This window comes from Symphalangus syndactylus, chromosome 8, assembly GCF_028878055.3.
Source record: "Symphalangus syndactylus isolate Jambi chromosome 8, NHGRI_mSymSyn1-v2.1_pri, whole genome shotgun sequence".
Classification (NCBI taxonomy): domain Eukaryota; kingdom Metazoa; phylum Chordata; class Mammalia; order Primates; family Hylobatidae; genus Symphalangus; species Symphalangus syndactylus.
This window is the reverse complement of record NC_072430.2, coordinates 93,523,043-93,538,090: the sequence shown is the minus strand read 5'-3', so window position 1 is coordinate 93,538,090 and position 15,048 is coordinate 93,523,043. Positions and strand designations below refer to the sequence as shown.

The 15,048-nt window shown below is 39.5% G+C and overlaps 1 protein-coding gene across 1 annotated transcript in view; it reads left to right on the top strand.

Moving 5' to 3' along the window:
• The window catches only part of COL5A2 (collagen type V alpha 2 chain), a 387,742-nt gene that overhangs the window by 4,476 nt on the left and 368,218 nt on the right, over positions 1–15,048 (top strand). The window contains exons 2-3 of the mRNA XM_055289974.2: positions 3,328–3,489; positions 7,827–7,997. The gene's annotated coding sequence lies outside the window, so the exon portion shown is untranslated. The remainder of the gene's footprint in view (positions 1–3,327; positions 3,490–7,826; positions 7,998–15,048) is intronic.

Here is a 15,048-nt window from a genome sequence, read left to right as displayed (position 1 = left end):
GTACCATATTTTCTTCATCCAGTCTGTCATTGATGGGCATTTAGGTTGATTCCACATCTTCAGTATTTTAAATAGTGCTACAGTGAACATACACATGCATGTATCTTTTTTTATTATTATTATACTTTAAGTTCTAGGGTACATGTGCACAATGTGCAGGTTTGTTACATATGTATACATGTGCCATGTTGGTGTGCTACACCCATTAATTCGTCATTTACATTAGGTATATCTCCTAATGCTATCCCTCCCCCCTCCCTCTACCCCACAACAGGCCCCTCGTGTGTGATGTTCCCCTTCCTGTGTCCAAGTGTTCTCACTATTCAATTCCCACCTATGAGTGAGAACATGCGGTGTTTGGTTTTTTGTCTTTGTGATAGTTTGCTGGGAATGATGGTTTCCAGCTTCATCCATGTCCCTACAAAGGACATGAATTCATCCTTTTTTATGGCTGCATAGTATTCCATGGTGTATATGTGCCACATTTTCTTATCCAGTCTATCATTGATGGACATTTGGGTTGGTTCCAAGTCTTTGCTATTGTGAATAGTGCCACAGTAAACATATGTGTGCATGTGTCTTTATAGCAGCATGGTTTATAATCCTTTGGGTATATACCTAGTAATGGGATGGCTGGGTCAAATGGTAGTTCTAGTTCTAGATCCCTGAGGAATCGCCACACTGTCTTACACAATGGTTGAACTAGTTTACCGTCCCACCAACAGTGTAAAAGTGTTCCTACTTCTCCACATCCTCTCCAGGACCTGTTGTTTCCTGACTTTTTAATGATGACCATTCTAACTGGTGTGAGATGGTATCTCGTTGTGGTTTTGCATTTCTCTCATGGCCAGTGATGGTGAGCATTCTTTCATGTGTCGGTTGGCTGCATAAATGTCTTCTTTTGAGAAGTGTCTGTTCATATCCTTTGCCTACTTTTTGATGGGGTTGTTTGTTTTTTTCTTGTAAATTTGTTTGAGTTCTTTGTAGATTCTGGATATTAGCCCTTTGTCAGATGGGTAGATTGCAAAAATGTTCTCCCATTCTGTAGGTTGCCTGTTCACTCTGACGGTAGTTTCTTTTGCTGTGCAGAAGCTCTTTAGTTTAATTAGATCCCATTTGTCAATTTTGGTTTTTGTTGCCATTGCTTTTGGTGTTTTAGTCATGAAGTCCTTGCCCATGCCTATGTCCTGAATGGTATTGCCTAGGTTTTCTTCTAGGGTTTTTATGGTTTTAGGTCTAACATGTAAGTCTTTAATCCATCTTGAATTAATTTTTGTGTAAGGTGTAAGGAAGGGATCCAGTTTCAGCTTTCTACATATGGCTAGCCAGTTTTCCCAGCACCATTTTTAAAATAGGGAATCCTTTCCCCATTTCTTGTTTCTGTCAGGTTTGTCAAAGATCAGATGGTTGTAGACGTGTGGTGTTATTTCTGAGCCTCTGTTCTGTTCCGTTGGTCTATATCTCTGTTTTGGTAACAGTACCATGCTGTTTAATTACTGTAGCCTTGTAGTATAGTTTGAAGTCAGGTAGCGTGATGCCCCCAGCTTTGTTCTTTTGGCTTAGGATTGCCTTGGCAATGCGGGCTCTTTTTTGGTTCCATATGAACTTTAAAGTAGTTTTTTTCCAATTCTGTGAAGAAAGTCATTGGTAGCTTGATGGGGATGGCATTGAATCTATAAATTACCTTGGGCAGTATGGCTATTTTCACAATATTGATTCTTCCTCTCCATGAGCATGGAAAGGTTTTCCATTTGCTTGTGTCCTCTTTTATTTTGTTTAGCAGTGACTTGTAGTTCTCCTTGAAGAGGTCCTTCACATCCCTTGTAAGTTGGATTCCTAGGTATTTTATTCTCTTTGAAGCAATTGTGAATGGGAGTGCACTCATGATTTGGCTCTCTGTCTGTTATTGGTGTATGGGAATCCTCGTGATTTTTGCACATTGATTTTGTATCCTGAGACTTTGCTGAAGTTGCTTATCAGCTTAAGGAGATTTTGTGCTGAGACGATGGGGTTTTCTAGATACACAATCATGTCATCTGCAAACAGGGACAATTTGACTTCCTCTTTTCCTAATCGAATACCCTTTATTTCTTTTTTTTTCTTTTTTTATGTTTTTTCTTCTTTTTTTTATTATTATACTTTAGATTTTAGGGTACATGTGCACAATGTGCAGGTTTGTTACATATGTATCCATGTGCCATGTTGGTTTGCTGCACCCATTAACTCGTCATTTAGCGTTAGGTATATCTGCTAATACTGTCCCTCCCCCCTCCCCCTCCCCCCACCCCACAACAGTCCCTGGAGTGTGATGTTCCCCTTCCTGTGTCCATGTGTTCTCATTGTTCAATTCCCACCTATGAGTGAGAACATGCAGTGTTTGGTTTTTTGTCCTTGCGATAGTTTACTGAGAATGATGGTTTCCAGTTTCATCCATGTCCCTACAAAGGACATGAACTCATCAAATCAAAACCACAATGAGATACCATCTCACACCAGTTAGAATGGTCATCATTAAAAAGTCAGGAAACAACGGGTGCTGGAGAGGATGTGGAGAAATAGGAACACTTTTACACTGTTGGTGGGACTGTAAAGCAGTTCAACCATTGTGGAAGTCACTGTGGTGATTTCCCAGGGATCTAGAGCTAGAACTACCATTTGACCCAGCCATCCCATTACTGGGTATATACCCAAAGGACTATAAATCATGCGGCTATAAAGACACATGTACACGTATGTTTATTGTGGCACTATTCACAATAGCAAAGACTTGCAACCAACCCAAATGTCCAACAATGATAGACTGGATTAAGAAAATGTGGGACATATACCCTTTATTTCTTTCTCCTGTCTGATTGCCCTGGGCAGAACTTCCAACACTATGTTGAATAGGAGTGGTGAGAGAGGGCATCCCTGTCTTGTGCCAGTTTTCAAAGGGAATGCTTCCAGCTTTTGCCCATTCAGTATGATATTGGCTGTGGGTTTGTCATAAATAGCTCTTATTATTTTGAGATACATCCCATCAATACCTAATTTATTGAGAGTTTTTAGCATGAAGGCTGTTGAATTTTTTCGAAGGCCTTTTCTGCATCTGTTGAGATAATTGTGGTTTTTGTCATTGGTTCTATTTATGTGATGGATTAAGTTTATAGATTTGCGTATGTTGAACCAGCCTTGCATCCCAGGGATGAAGCCAACTTGATCATGGCAGATAAGCTTTTTCATGTGCTGCTGGATTCGGTTTGCCAGTATTTTATTGAGGATTTTTGCATTGATATTTATCAGGGATATTAGTCTAAAATTCTCTTTTTTTTATTGTGTCTCTGCCAGGATTTGGTATCAGGATGATGCTGGCCTCATAAAATGAGTTAGGGAGGATTCCCTCTTTTTCTATTGATTGGAATCGTTTCAGAAGGAATGGTACCAGCTCCTCTTTGTACCTCTGGTAGAATTCGACTGTGAATCCATCTGGTCCTGGACTTTTTTTGGTTGGTAAGCTATTAATTATAGCCTCAATTTCAGAGCCTGTTATTGGTCTATTCAGAGATTCAACTTCTTCCTGGTTTAGTCTTGGGAGGGTGTATGTGTCCAGGAATTTGTCCATTTCTTCTAGATTTTCTAGTTTATTTGCGTAGAGTTGTTTATAGTATTCTCTGATGGTAGTTTGTATTTCTGTGGGATTGGTGGTGATATCCCCTTTATCATTTTTTATTGCATCTATTTGATTCTTCTCTCTTTTCTTCTTTATTAGTCTTGCTAGTGGTCTATCAATTTTGTTGATCTTTTCAGAAAACCAGCTCCTGCATTCATTGATTTTTTGAAGGGTTTTTTGTGTCTGTATCTCTTTCAGTTCTGCTCTGATCTTAGTTATTTCTTGCCTTCTGCTAGCTTTTGAATTTGTTTGTTCTTGCTTCTCTAGTTCTTTTAATTGTGATGTTAGGGTGTCGATTTTAGATCTTTCCTGCTTTCTCTTGTGGGCATTTAGTGCTATAAATTTCCCTCTACACACTGCTTTAAATGTGTCCCAGAGATTCTGGTACGTTGTATCTTTGTATCTCATTGGTTTCAAAGAACATCTTTATTTCTGCCTTAATTTTGTTATTTACCTAGTAGTCATTCAGGAGCAGGTTGTTCAGTTTCCATGTAGTTGCACAGTTTTGAGTGAGTTTCTTAATCCTGAGTTCTAATTTGATTGCACTGTGGTCTGAGAGACCATTTGTTGTGATTTCTGTTCTTTTACATTTGGTGAGGAGTGCTTTACTTCCAATTATGTGGTCAGTTTTAGAATAAGTGTGATGTGGTGCTGAGAATAATGTATATTCTGTTGATTTGGAGTGGAGAGTTCTGTAGATGTCTATTAGGTCCACTTGGTGCAGAGCTGAGTTCAATTCCTGGATATCCTTGTTAACTTTCTGTCTCATTGATCTGCCTAATATTGAGAGTGGGGTGTTAAAGTCTCCCATTATTATTGTGTGGGAGTCTAAGTCTCTTTGTAGGTCTCTAAGGACTTGCTTTATGAATCTGGGTGATCCTGTATTATGTGCAGATGTATTTAGGATAGTTAGCTCTTCTTTTTGAATTGATCCCTTTACCATTATGTAATGGCCATTTTTGTCTCTTTTAATATTTGCTGGTTTAAAGTCTGTTTTACCAGAGACTAGGATTGCAACCCCTACTTTTTTTGCTTTCCATTTGCTTGGTAGGTCTTCCTCCATCCCTTTATTTTGAGCCTATGTGTGTCTCTGCATGTGAGATGGGTCTCCTGAATGCAGCACACTTATGGGTCTTGACTCTGTCCAATTTGCCAGTCTGTGTCTTTTCATTGGAACATTTAGCCCATTTATATTTAAGGTTAATATTATTATGTGTGAATTTGATCCTGTCATTATGATGTTAGCTGGTTATTTTGCCCATTAATTGATGCAGTTTCTTCCTAGCATTGATGGTCTTTACAGTTTGGCATGTTTTTGCAGTGGCTAGTACTGGTTTAGTTCTTCCTTCAGGAGCTTTGTAGGACAGGCCTGGTGGTGACAGAATCTCTCAGCATTTGCTTGTCGGTAAAGGATTTCATTTCTCCTTCACTTATGAAGCTTAGTTTGGCTAGATATGAAATTCTGGGTTGAAAATTCTTTTCTTTAAGAATGTTGAATACTGTCGCCCACTCTCTTCTGGCTTGTAGGGTTTCTGCTGAGATATCTGCTATTAGTCTGATGGGCTTCCTTTTGTGGGTAACCTGAACTTTCTTTCTGGCTGCCCTTAACATTTTTTCCTTCATTTCCACCTTGGTGAATCTGATAATTATGTGTCTTGGGGTTGCTCTTCTCGAAGAGTATCTTTGTGGTGTTCTCTGTATTTCCCGAATTTGAATGTTGGCCTGCCTTGCCAGGTTGGGGAAGTTCTCCTGGATAATATCCTGAAGAGTGCTGTCCAACTTGGTTCCATTCTCCCCATCACTTTCAGTTACACCAATCAGACGTAGATTTGGTCTTTTCACATAGTCTCATATTTCTTGGAGGCTTTGTTCGTTTCTTTTTATTCTTTTTTTCTCTAACCTTGTCTTCTCACTTTATTTCATTAATTTGATCTTCAATCACTGATACCCTTTCTTCCACTTGATTGAATCAGCTATTGAAGCTTGTGCATGTGTCATGAAGTTCTCGTGCCATGGTTTTCAGCTCTGTCAGGTCATTTAAGGTCTTCTCTACATTGTTTATTCTAGTTAGCCATTCATCTAACCTTTTTTCAAGGTTTTCAGCTTTTTCTGTGGTGGGTTAAAACATGCTCCTTTAGATCGGTGAGGTGTGTTATTACTGACCTCTTGAAGCCTAGTTTTGTTGACTCATCAAAGTCTTTCTCTGTCCAGCTTTGTTCTGTTGCTGGTGAGGAGCTGCGATCCTTTGGAGGAGAAGAGGCACTCTGGTTTTTAGAATTTTCAGTTTTTCAGCTCTTGTTTCTTCCCATCTTTGTGGTTTTATCTACCTTTGGTCTTTGATGTTGGTGACCTACAGATGGGGTTTTGGTGTAGATATCCTTCTTGTTGATGTTGATGCTATTCCTTTCTGTTTGTTAGTTTTCCTTCTAATAGGTCCCTCAGCTGCAGGTCTGTTGAAGTTTGCTGGAGGTCCACTCCAGACCCTGTTTGCCTGGGTATCACCAGCAGAGGCTGCAGAACAGTAAATATTGCAGAATAGCAAATATTGCTGCCTGATCCTTCCTCTGGAAGCTTTGTCCCATAGGGGCACCCACCTATATGAGGTATCTGTCGGCCCCTACTGGGAGGTGTCTCCCAGTCTACACAGCGGTCAGGGACCCACTTGAGGCAGTCTGTCCATTCTCAGAGCTCAAACACCATGCCGGGAGAACCACTGCTCTCTTCAGAGCTGCCAGATTGCAGAAGTTGTCTGCTTCCTTTTGTTCAGCTATGCCTTGCCCACAGAAGTGGAGTCTATAGAGGCAGTAGGCCTTGCTGAGCTGCGGTGGGCTCCACCCAGTTCAAGCTTTCTGGCTGCTTTGTTTACCTACTCAAGCCTCAGCAATGGAGGATGCCCCTCCCCCAGCCGGGCTGCCGCCTTGCAGTTTGATATCAGACTGCTGCGCTAGCAGTGAGCAATGCTCTATGGGTGTGGGACCCGCGGAGCCAGGCGCAGGAGAGAATCTCCTTGTCTGACAGTTGCTAAGACCTTGGGACAAGCACAGTATTTGGGCAGGAGTGTCCTGTTTCTCTAGGTACAGTCTGTCATGGCTTCCCTTGGCTAGGAAAGGGAAATCCCCCAACCCCTTGCACTTCCTGGGTGAGGCGACCTCAGGCCCTAACATCTTTGTTAGTCCTGGGTATCTTTTCCTCTCACTCATGTAGCTGTATCTCCTTTTAGTTTAGCTTCCTTTGTTTCACACCTCTTCTTTTGAACCCCTCCATTAGATGAGTATCTATATCTCAACTGTGAATAGGGATAGTTTTTTTTCTATAGGACTTAAGAGTCCTGTGCAATTTGTGATATTTCTGGATAATCAAGACATTCCCTAAACATTCTTGGGCAGGAGAATTGGGAGGTAGGTGCAGTGCAAGGGAGAGGAGGTGGCCTAACTCCACTAGTATGCTGTGGCCCATGTTTTACTTCTTTGAGAGCAACTTCAAAGCAAATCTGTGAATGCCAGTAAATACATTGAAGAACTGTGGGGGAGAGTTAATAAAAATTAATAAAGCCTTTTCCTTTTGTACCTTAAGAATGTGAGCTTTACTTAATTTTCTCTCTGTTCCACTGGAAATCAGATGAAGATAGAATGTCAACTATGTTACAGTCAGTATTGCCTACAGTAATATTATCCCTGAATGATAAATTGCAACTAAAGAAGGAGGAATTATAAATGTTCCATAAATACCTGAAGCTAGAATGTCAACTATGTTACAGTTAGTATTGTCTACAGTAATATTATCCCTGAATGATAAATTGCAACCAAACAAGAAGGAATTATAAATGTCCCATAAATACCTGAGGATAGAATGTCAACTATGTTACAGTCAATATTGCCTATGGTAATATCATCCCTGATTGATAAATTGCAACTAAACATGGAGGAATTATAAATGTTCCATAAATATCTGGTGAGAGTGCTGTAATTTGGGCTTCCCTGAGTGTGTTAACTCTTGTAATTGGGTATGTCTCTCATGTGAATCCTGGAAGCCTGTGGAGTTGTTACAAGAGATATAGTGTCTTGTGGGACATGAGACCCTTAAGTAGGGCAACCCCCGAACCTACCAGATGAGAAGTAAATGAAATAAGCAATGAAGGTGAAACTGAAGTTATACTTTTAAAATCTCATACCCCCAGGCATCATCTTAGAGTCAACCTTCTTTGAAACCGCTGTCTCAGAGAAATCCCTCCAAGACACAGGTAATTAGAGAGGGTATGTGAACCAAGGAGTCAATCAAATTCTCCCACATAAGAATTCAGGACACAGAAGATGAAGCTGAGGACCACAAGGATTTAGATACTGATGCTGTAAGTTATGTTTCTTTTTATTTTAATTTAACACTTTTAAAAAATTGACAGATTAAATTATATGTATTTATTATGTACACGATGACTTGAAGCACATATACCTTGTGGAGTGGTTAAATCTACCTAATTAATATATATGTATCAACTCACATGGTTATCATTTTTGTATTGAGAACACTTAACATTGACTCTCTTAGCATTCCTCAAGAGTGCAACATATTGCCATTTATTATGGTCCCTATGCTGTACAATAGCCCTCTTGAATTTATTCTTCCGGCCTGATTGTAATTTTGTGTTCTTTGACCAAAATCTCCCTAACCACCACTCCCACAATCACTGCAGCCTCTGGTAACCACCATTCTACTTTCTATTTTTTGACATTGACTTTTTAAGTTGCCTCATTATGAGTGAGATCATGTGGTGTATTAGTCCATTCTTGTGCTGCTATAAAGAAATAGCTGGTACTGGATAATTTATAAAGAAAATAGGTTTAATTGGCTCATGGTTCTGCAGGCTGTACAGGAAGCATAATTCTGGCACCTGCTCAGCTTCTGGGGAGGTCTCAGAAACTTGCAATCATGGCAGAAGGCAAAGGGAGAGTGAGACATCTTACATGGCAAAAGCAGGACTGAGAGATGGGGGAAGTGCTTCATACTGTTTTTTTTTTTTTTTTTTTTTTTCAGATGGAGTCTCACTCTGTCACTGAGGCTGGAGTGCAGTGGCACAGTCTTGGCTCACTGCAACCTCCGCCTCCTGGGTTCCAGCAATTCTCCTGCCTCAGCCTTCCAAGTAGTTGTGACTACAGGCGTGTGCCACCACACCCAGCTAATTTTTGTATTTTTAGTAGAGATGGGGTTTCACTATGTTGGCCAGGCTGGTCACAAACTCTTGACCTTGTGATCCACCCACCTTGGCCACCCAAAGTGCTGGGATTACAGGCATGAGCCACCATGCCTGGCCCACACTTTTAAACAACCAGGTCTCATGAGAACTCTATCATGTGAATAGCACTAGGGGTATAGGGCTAAATAATTCATGAGAAACCACCCCCATGATTCAGTCACCTTCTGCCTCCAGCATTGGGGATTACATTTCAACATGAAATTTGGGCAGGTACACACACCAAACCATATCATTTCACCCTGCCTCTTCCCAAATCTCATGCCCCTCTCACATTTCAAAATACAATCATGCTTTCCCAACAATGGCCCAAAGTCTTAACTCAGTCTAGCATTAACTCAAAAGTCCACAGTCCAAAGTCTCCTTTGAGGCAAGACTAGTCCCTTCTGCCTATGAGCCTGTAGAATACAAAACAAGCTAGTTTCTTTCAAGATACAATGGGGGTAGAGGCGTTGGGTAAATGCTTTCATTCCAAATGTAAGAAATTGGCCAAAACCAAGGGGCTACAGGCCCCGTGCAAGTCTGAAACTCGGCAGGGCAGGCATTGGGTAATTACTTCTATTCCAAGGGAGAAATCAGCCAAAGAAAGAGTCTACAGGCCTGTGCAAGTCTGAAACCCAGCAGGGGTTTGAGAGCTTAAAGTAATTAAATCTTAACGCTCCAAAATAATGTCTTTTGACTCCTTGTCCCACACTCAGGGCATGCTGGTGCAAAAGGTGGGCTCCCAAAGCCTTGGGAAGCTCTGCCCCTGTGGCTTTTCAGGGTTCATCCCCTGTTGCTGCTCTTATGGGCTGGCATTGAATGTCGGTGGCTTTTCCAGATGCATGGTACAAGCTGTTGGTGGAGCTACAATTCTGGGGTCTGAAGGATGGTGGTCCTCTTCTCATAGCTCCACTAGGCAGTGCCCCATTGTGGATTCCGTGTGGGGGCTCCAACCCCACATTTTCCCTCTGCATTGTCCTAGTAAAGGGTCTCCGTGAGGGCTGTGCACCTGCAGCTGGCTTCTGCCTGGACATTCAGGCTATTCCATACATTTTCTAAAATCTAGGCAGAGGCTCCTAAGCCTCAACTCTTGGACTCTTTGCACCTACAGGTTTAACACCATATGGAAGCTACCAAGGTTTACAACTTGCACCCTCTGAAGCAGCAGCCTGAGGTGTACCTGAGCCCCTTTGAGCTACAGCTGGAGCTGGAGTGGCTAGGATGTAGGGAACAGTTTCCTGAGGCTGCATGGGGCAGAGGGGCCCTGGGCCTGGCCCAATAAACCATTCTTCCCTCCTAGACATCTGGGCCTGTTGATGGGAGGGGCTGTCATGAGGGTCTCTGAAATGCCTTTGAGGTCTTTCTCCCATTGTCTTGGCTATCAGCGCTTGCCTTCCTTTTAGTTAAGCAGCAGTTCTGCAGGCTGCTTCAATTCCTCCTCTGAAAATGGGCTTTTCTTTTGTACTACATGGCAAGGCTGTAAATTTTCCAAACTTTTACACTTTGCTTCCCTTTTAGATAAAAGTTTCAGTTTTAGGTCATTTCTTTGCTCATGCATAGAAGCATAGGTTGTTAGAGGTAGCCAGGTCACATCTTGAATGAATGTTTTGCTGCTTAGAAATTTCTTCTGTCAGATACACTAAATCATCCCTTTTAAGTTCAAAGTTCCACGCATCCCTAGAGCAGGGCACAATACAGCCAGATTCTTTGCTAAAGCATAGGAAAAGTGACCTTTACTGAAGTTTGTGAACCTGAAAATTGGAGACAGGTCTCAGTTAATTTAGAAAGTTTATTTTGCCAAGGTTGAGGACACATGCTCATTACACAGCCTCAGGAGGTCCTGGTGACATGTGCCCAAGGTGGTTAGAGCACAGTTTGGCTTTATACATTTATGGAGACATGAGACATCAATCAACCTATGTAAGATGAACAGTGGTTCCATCTGAAAAGATGGGAAAACTCGAAGCAAAGATGGTAAGACTTTAAGCAGAGAGGGGGCTTCCAGGTCATAGGCAGATAAGAGACAAATGGTTGCATTCTTTTAGTTTCTGATTAGCCTCTCCAAAGGATGCAATTAGAAATGTATTTATCTCAGTGAGCAGAGGGGTGACTTTGAATAGAATGGGAGGCAGTCCTAAGCAGTTCCCAGCTTGACTTTTCCCTTTAGCTTAGTAAGTTCCTAATTTCTGTCTGAGACCTCCTCAGTCTGGAATTCCTTGTCCATATCACTATCAGCATTTGGGTCATAACGACTTATCAAGTCTCTAGGAAGTTCCAAACTTTCCCTTGTCTTCCTGTCTTCTTCTGAGCCCTCCAAACTCTTCCAACCTGCCCATTACCCAGTTTCAAAGTCATTTCCACATTATCAGGTATCTTTATAGCAATGCCTCACTCTTGAGTACCAATTTTCTGTATTTACTGCTATAAGGAAATATCTGAGACTGGGTGATTTATAAAGAAAAGAAATTTAATTGGCTCAGGATTCCACAGGCTATACAGGAAGCATGATTCTGGCATCTGCTCAGATTCTGGGGAGGCCTCAGGAAATGTGCAATTATAGCAGAAGGCAAAGGGGGAGTGAGGCATCTTACATGGCAGGAGCAGGACCAAGAATGGGAGGGAGGTGCTACACACTTTTAAACAACCGGATCTCATGAGAGCTCTGTTACGAGAACAGCACCGGGGGATGGTGTCAACCATTCATGAGAAACTGCCCCCATGATTCAAGCACCTTCCACAAGGCCCCACCATCAGCACTGGGGATTACATTTCAACATAAGATTGGGGTGGGGAAACAGATTCAAATTGTATCGTGGTATTTGTCTTTCTGCACCTGTTTTATTTCACTTTGCATAATATCCTCCAGGTTTATCCGCGTTCTATTAAATGACAGAATTTCATTCTTATTTTATGGCTGAATAGTATTTCATTGTATATATATACCACTTTAAAAAATTCTATTCATCTGTTTATGGATACTTAAATTGATTCCATATCTTAGCTATGTTGCTTGCAATAAACACGAGCGTGCAGATATCTCTTTGACATATTGATTTCATTTTCTTTGGCTATATACCCAGTAGTGGGATTGCTTGATCATATAGTAGTTTCATTTTTTTATTTTTTGAGGAAACTCCATATTGTTTTCTATAGTGGTTGTATTAATTTGCATTCCCACCAACAGTGTGCAAGAGTTCCCTTTTCTTCACATCTTTGCCAACTTTTGTTATCTTTTGTCTTTTCAATAATAGTCATTCTAACAGAAGTGAGATGATACTTCCTTTTGGTTTTGCATGTGCTGTGAGATAAGAGTCCAATTTCCTTCTTTGCATGAGGATATCCATTTTTCCCAATACAATTTATTGAAGAGACTGTCCTTTCCCCACTTTGTGTAGTTTGTCAAAAATAAGTTGGCTGCAAATGAGCATCTTTATTTCTGGGCTATTTTGTTCCATTGGTGTATATATATCTGTTTTTATGTTAGTACCATGGCTGTTGGGTTACTAGAGCTTTGTAATATATCTTGAAGTCAGGTAGTGTGATGCCTCTAGCTTTGGTCTTTTTGCTCAAGATTATTTTGGCTAATTGGGTCTTTTTTTGTTATACACCAATTTTAGAATGTTTTTTCTCTTTATGTAAAGAATGCCATTGCTATTTTGATAAAGATTGCATTGAATATATTTGGGTAGTGTGGACATTGTAACAATATTAGTTATTTCAGTCCATGAATACAAGTACCTTTCTGTTTATTTATGCCTTCTTCAATTTATCTCATAAATGTTTTATGATTTTCAGTGTAGATTTCGTTCATCTCCATGGTTAAATTTATTTCTAAGTATTTTATTTCTTTTGTAGCTACTATAAGTGGAATTGTTTCCTTGATTTCCCTTTCAAGTAGATTGCTGAAGTACCACTGACTTTTGTATGTTGATTTTGTATCCTGCATCTTTACTGAATTTGTTTATTAATTATAACAATTATTTGGAGGATTTTTTAGTTTTTTAAAAAAGTGCATAAAATCATGTCATCTGCAAATAGAGACAACTTCTTTCTTACTAATTTGGATGGCTTTTATTTCTTTCCTTTGCCTAACTGCTCGTTAGGACTTCCAGTACTATGTTGAATAAAAGTGGTGAAAATAAGCATGTTTGTCTTGTTCCAGGTATTAAAAGAAAAGGTTTAATTTTTCCCCATTCAATATTCTGTTAGCTATGGCCTTTATTGTGTTAAGGTACATTTCTTTTGTACCTAATTTATTCACAGTTTTTTAATCATTAAAATATGTTAAATTTTGTCAAATGCTTTTTCTGAATATATTGAAATGATATAATTTTGTCTTTCATTCTGTTAATGTGGTGTATTACATTTATTGATTTGCATATGTTGAATCATCCTTGCATTTCTGGGATGAATCCCACTTGATCATGGTGAAGGATGTTTTTAAGATACTATTTAAATTGGTTTACTGGTAGTTTGTTGAGCATTTTTGCATCTTCGTTCCTCAGGGATATTGGCCTGTAGCGTTTTTTTTTTTTTCCCCCTCGTCCGATTTGGTATGCTAGTCTCATAAAATATATTTAGTAGTATTCCCTCCTCTCCAATTTTTTGGAAGAGTTTGAGAAGGATTGGTATTAATTATTCTTCAAATGTTTGGTAGAATTCAGCAGTGAAGCCACCAGTCCTGGGTTTTTCTTTGATAGGAGACATTTTATTACAAATTCAATCACTTTTCTTGTTCTTGATCTGTTCAGAATTTCCTTTTCTTTATAGTTCAATCTTGTATGTGTCAAGGAATTTATCCATTTCCTCTGTTTTACACAATTTGTTGGCATATAATTGTGCATAATAGTCTCGTACTATCCTTTGTATTTATGTGTTGTCCACTGTGATATTTTTGGTTTCATTTCTAATTTTATTTATTTTTGTTTTCTTCTCTTTTTTCCTTAGTCTAGCTAAATGTTTTTTCTAATCTTTTCAAAATACTAACTCTTCATTAAAAAAATTTCCTATTATTTTCCTAGTTTCTATTTCATTTATTTCTTTTCTGATCTTTATTATTTCCTTCTTTCTACTAAATTTAGGCTTAATTTGTTCCTATTTTTTTAGTTCCTTAAGGTGCAATGTTAGGTTGTTTATTTGAAATTTTTATTTTTTGATGTAGGCACTTAGTGCTGAAAACTTCTCTCTTAAAACTGCTTTTGTTATATCCCATAGCTTTTGATATTGTGTTTTCATTTCCACTTGTCTCAAGATATGTTTTAATGTTCCTTTTAATTTCGTCATTGACCCATTTGTTGTTTAGCAGTATGTTTTTAGGTGTCCATTTTTTTGGGTGAGTTTTCATTTCTTTCTTTCTTTTTTTTGAGACAGAGTTTCGTTCTTGTTGCCCAGGTTGGAGTGCAATGGCATGATCTCGGCTCACCACAACCTCCGCCTCCCAGGTTCAAGCAATTCTCCTGCCTCAGCCTCCTGAGTAGCTGGGATTATAGGCGTGTGCCATCATGCCTGGCTAATTTTTGTATTTTTAGTAGAGACGGGGTTTCACCATGTTGGTCAAGCTGGTCTCGAACTCCTGACTTCGTGATTCGCTCGCCTTGGCCTACCAAAGTGCTGGAATTACAGGCGTGAGCCACCGTGCCCGGCCTTGGGTGAATTTTCTGAAGTTCCTGTTATTGACTTCTAATTTTATACCCGGTGGTCAGAAAAAATGCTTGATGTGATTTCAATCTTACTGAATTTAAAACTTGTTTTGTGGCCTAACACATGATTTATACTGGAGAGTGCTCCATGTGCCATTGAGAGAATGTGTGTTCTGTATATGTCCATTAGGTTCAGTTGGCCTAAATAGTAGTTTAAGTACTATGCTTTCTTACTGATTTCCTGTCTGGATTATCTGTTCATTGCTAAAAGCAGGGTATTAAAGTCTTTGAGTTTACAAATTCTTTCTTCTGCTTGATCAATTCTGCTGTTTGAGCTCTTTATTATATTTTGTATTTTGTTCATTGTATTTTTTTAGTTCCAAAATTTCTGTTTCTTAAAATATTATTTCAATCTCTGTTAAATTTTTCATTCTGGTCACTTATTGTTTTGTTAATTTCTTTGAATTATCTCTCTATATTTTCCTAAAGTTTGCTAAGTTTCTTGAAAACAGTTATTATAAATGTTTTGT